Source organism: Schistocerca nitens, chromosome 7, assembly GCF_023898315.1.
Source record: "Schistocerca nitens isolate TAMUIC-IGC-003100 chromosome 7, iqSchNite1.1, whole genome shotgun sequence".
Lineage (NCBI taxonomy): Eukaryota > Metazoa > Arthropoda > Insecta > Orthoptera > Acrididae > Schistocerca > Schistocerca nitens.
In genome coordinates this window covers 305,841,546-305,846,545 of record NC_064620.1, presented here as the reverse complement: position 1 = coordinate 305,846,545, position 5,000 = coordinate 305,841,546, and the positions used below count along the sequence as shown (strand labels likewise).

Sequence of the window (5,000 nt, the reverse complement as noted above, 5' to 3'; positions counted from 1 at the left end):
ATTGGATCCGTAACTTCGGGATAAGGATTGGCTCTGAGGATCGGGGCGTGTCGGGCTTGGTCGGGAAGTGGGTCAGCGCTAACGTGCCGGGCCTGGGCGAGGTGAGTGCCGTAGGGGTGCCGGTAAGTGCGGGCGTTTAGCGTGGGTGTGGTCTGCTCTCGCCGTTGGTCGGCCTCGTGCTGGCCGGCGGTGCAGGATGCGCGCGCCTGTGCGGCGTTCGCGCCCCGGTGCTTCAACCTGCGTGCAGGATCCGAGCTCGGTCCCGTGCCTTGGCCTCCCACGGATCTTCCTTGCTGCGAGGCCGCGTCCGCCTTAGCGTGCTCCTCCGGGGGCGCGCGGGTGCGCGGATTCTCTTCGGCCGCCATTCAACGATCAACTCAGAACTGGCACGGACTGGGGGAATCCGACTGTCTAATTAAAACAAAGCATTGCGATGGCCCTAGCGGGTGTTGACGCAATGTGATTTCTGCCCAGTGCTCTGAATGTCAACGTGAAGAAATTCAAGCAAGCGCGGGTAAACGGCGGGAGTAACTATGACTCTCTTGATGTAGCCAAATGCCTCGTCATCTAATTAGTGACGCGCATGAATGGATTAACGAGATTCCCGCTGTCCCTATCTCCAAGATGGCTGCCGTGGTGTGTTGCGTCGATTATGCATTGAGAAAAAATCTGTAGTTTGTGTGTGTATTTCTCACATTTCGCTGTTTCGCGGGAGTTCATCTCGATATCGTCAGTTTCGAGCCGCGTTTCACGTGGGCGTGTTCGCGTCGGTATTCGAGAACTGTCGAAACGTGTGATTGAAGTGGCGCGTTTTGCGCCATAACCTCAACAGTGGGACGAATTATTTGTGTTGATGTGTGGTTTCCTGTTTTTTCGTCGCTTCTAAGCTTAGAGATACTTCTAGCGTGTGAACTGTGAGTATTTGTTTCACTCTTCATTGTGGCTATCTGATTGTGACACCGATTTTGAACATCTTAATTTGTACAGTCTCCCTCCAGATAACTGTGATGCAGCAAGTATGCTTCTGCACCTAGAGCCGTAAATCTCGTTTTAAGTGATCTAACCTGTAACTAAGTCTGATCAACTAACTGTATCAATAGTAAAATAACCTTTAAGATTCTCTGTCAGACATGGCTCGATCTGTGTACCACAGGCGTGCATAGTTCGATCTTTGTACCACGGTCGGCAGTAGTTCGATCTGTGTACCACAGGCGGTAGGAAGCGATATTAGTTCGATTTGTGTACCACGAGTCTTTGGGCGGCTGTTTGTTCGATCGTTGTACCACGGACAAGTATAACATCAGCTTGCCACTAAACTCTGAATCCGACTCTATCTCACTCTTGGTGAGAGTGGGCCAGACGTTGGGTAAATAGAGTAGATCGACGCACCCTGCCTCGCTGTTGCGAGATATTGTGTGTGCTCACAGTTCGTCCAATAGACTGTTTTATATGCTGGCATAATGTCATCTTCAGAGGACGAGGAAGGAAATGTGGGGGATGAAAGTGGTGGGGGCACCAAATTAAATAAAGTTGAGGACTATTATACTAATATTTTGGAATTCATAGATGAACACATGACACCTACCAAAAAGATCACAGTAAATGTAATGAGTGAATTGCGGAACAAGCTATCATTGTGGGCGATGTACCAATGCAAATTAGTTGGTAGGAATGAGGAGCTCATTAAGCAAAACCAGTGGCTGCGAGAGACACTTGTTGAGAAGAGTGAAGGAATCTCTAAAGAAATCAAGACCATTAAAGACGAGATCCCAAAAGTGGCTGCACCTTCATTTGCTGAAGTTGTAGCAAAACCAAGTAAGAACATACCCACCACCAAAGCCAAAATAGCGTCTGCACAAGCAAAGGCGCCGAATACACTATTCGTGAAATCAAAAGATCAGAGTGATGCAAAGGTAACAAAGCAGAGGTTTATAAGTGTGATTGACCCAAGAAAAGAGCAAATCAAAATTAAAAGTATGCGTACTGTGAACAGTGTTCTCATTGTTGAAACGGAATCCCCTGCTGATATCCAAAAGATTTCTACAAATAGTAAAGTCGCTGAAACTTTGAAGTGTGAGCCACCTAGGAAGAAGCGTCCTCTTATCATTATTTATGATGTGCCAAGTGAAATCGGTGAGCAGGATCTAGTGGAGACAATCTGGCAGCAAAATCTTGCTGACAAGATAAGCAAACAAGAGATCTCTGAAGAAATGCGACCCTGTTTTAAGACTGGTCCTAAAGGAAAGGTGGAGGTCAACCATGTTTTTGAAGTAAGTGCAAGAGTGAGGAAACTGTTAGTGGAAGGAAAACGAGTGTATGTGGATTTCAGATCACTGTCGGTGAAAGACTATTTTGCCTTCAAATGTTTTAAGTGTCAGAATTTTGGTCACAGAAGTGCAAAGTGTACTGCCAAGTCCTTTGTGTATTCACATTGTGGTGAAGACAACCACCAAAAAACAAATTGTCCGAACTCAAATAAGCCAGCAAAGTGTATTCCGTGTTCTTCGAGAGGCAAGGTGTGCACTGCACCAGGTCCTCAGTGCCCTACCTATCAGCTATATTTGCGCAGACTAATCGAAAGTACAGATTATGGACAGTAATCTATCACCATATAGTGAAGAGTTCATACCAGGTAGAGACTTCAAATGTCATGAAATTGCACAAATAGCTGATAGGAAAAGGACACGTAGGAAACATAAGCCTCCCTCCACGAGGCTTAGGAATTGGCGTAGGGCAATTGCATGGAGGAACATGCTACGCGAGAACAGACAACCTCTACATACTTTAGAACTAGCCCACTGTGTGGATATTAACACATTAGAGGATGAAACGGCAGCTACAAGTGAAGATAAGATGTACTTTAAGGACAAGTCAGATCCTGCGTTAGGAAATAGTGACAATGACCAGAATATAGTTGATACCGATAAGAACAAAACCACAGACAGTAGTAATTTCCCCCAGGAACCGGGGAAAAATCTTTCTTCATCAATTCAGGACAGCACCATCAGCTCTACCGTTGCAGGGAGTAAAATGCGTAACGCTGGCCTTGAAAATCATGGAATTCTCTCCAAGATTAGGTCAAAGTTAAAGAGCAAAAGCAAAAAGACTATCGAGACCTGTCATAAACCCTACATGATCACTACTGGTACTCAGACCGACTTTACAGACAGTGACGACATACTGAAGCCTACAACAAATGAGGGAAATGACTGTAAACAGTTGGATCCTCGATCGATTTATGTTGATCTTGAAGAGAGTTACAGACTCTCTAGATTAGAAGACATGAGTGTATTAGTTGTAGCCCTTAGGCACATTGTCAGAATAGGGCATCCGAAAGGGAAAACAATCGGCTTTCCATATCCAGGAACTGCCGACAGGCTGTTTTTGCGATGTAATAATCTACCAACCGGGGAGAAAGAATTGGGCGAGATACTTCAGAGGGCATATACCCGACGTAACGAAAAATTTGATCAAGAGGAGCTCTACAAGGAATTTGTGGAGTGTTATGGTAGAACAGTTTATGAGTACGACAAGACAGGCTTCAGATTTTATAATCATGTCAGACAGCCTTAAATGAGTAGGAAGAAATTAGGTATAGCTGTTGCTCAGATTAATGCTATGCGTAGCACCACTGTAATGACAGAAATATGGAAGGTTGTAGAAGATCGAGGTTTGGATATCATATGTATCCAGGAGCCTTACACTACGAAAGGGAAACTGGTACATTGCCCAATGGGTGCAAGAGTGATCATGTACGGAGAGAACCCAATGGTGGCTGTTGTAGTACTGAAAAGAGATATTTCAGTGACAACAATTGCTCAGGTAAATGATGAACACTGTTACTGTGGAGCTAACGACAACTGAGGGTGTCTTTCTTTTAACTAACCTGTACTTTCAATATGCACATGAGATACAACCCTATCTCGACAAAATGATAAGAGCCAACGAGGTTGGAGGTAACAGATATCACATTTTCACAATAGACGCAAATGCTAAATCAGTACTATGGAATAGTAGAGAAACTGACGAGAGAGGACTTGAACTACAGGATGCTATTGCGGAGCAGAACTTAATAGTTGTGAATAAACCTGGGTTTCCACCAACTTATCATAATAGGGCAGGGGCAAAATCTAATATTGACATTACGTTGGCAAATGGTAGTGTGCTAAATAGGATACAGGCATGGCAAGTACTGAACAGAGTGACTACAAGTGATCATAATATGATTACCTTTAGCCTTGTAAGCGTAAACAATGTAAACAGGGAGGAGAATTATATAGGAACCTACTTCGATTATAAAAGAGCAGACTGGGAGCGCATGAGGGAGGAGTTTCAACTACAGGTGCCCATGGGAAATGGCTTTGACATTGATTTGGCAGCAGAAACAATACAGGTACATATACAAAACCTTATGAATACCTTCATACCTAAGCGCCCATTCTTTCGAGGCTCGAAAGTGCCATGGAGTTCCACTCTAACAGAACTAAAGAGAAATGTTCGTAGGGCACGGCGTGCATATCAGAGGTCTCTCGGTGACAGAGAGAGGCAGAGAAGGTTACTAATTTATCGGGAAATCAAAGCAGTTTATAAGGAGGAATTAATCAATACGAGAATAAAGCACTGGGAAACTTTCGTCAAAAAGGAATTTCAAACTAATGTATGGGGCTTACCATATAAAATTGTTAGTGAGAAGCTTAAGACCCCTCTCATCTTGTCGACGCTTCAGAAGGCTGATGGTTCAACCACATCAGGGTGGCGAGACTCGGCAGAGTATTTAATGGAAAGTTTACTCCCAATTGATGATCCAGCTTCAGATAATGAACACCAGGCACTCTTGAGACAGAAGATGCAAGAAGAGTATCCAGATGAAGGAGTGGTTGTACCATTTGCTCAGGAGGAGGTGAGTCGTGCTATTGACTCCATGAAGAAAAATAAATCTCCCGGAATAGACAAGATCACAGCAGAAACGTTACAACAACTGAAAAGTAAAATTGTGCCAT

The 5,000-nt window shown here is 44.3% G+C and overlaps 1 pseudogene; it reads left to right on the top strand.

Moving 5' to 3' along the window:
* Positions 1 to 705, top strand: part of LOC126197859 (large subunit ribosomal RNA) — a 3,042-nt pseudogene extending 2,337 nt beyond the window's left edge.
* The last annotated feature ends 4,295 nt before the right edge of the window (positions 706 to 5,000 follow it).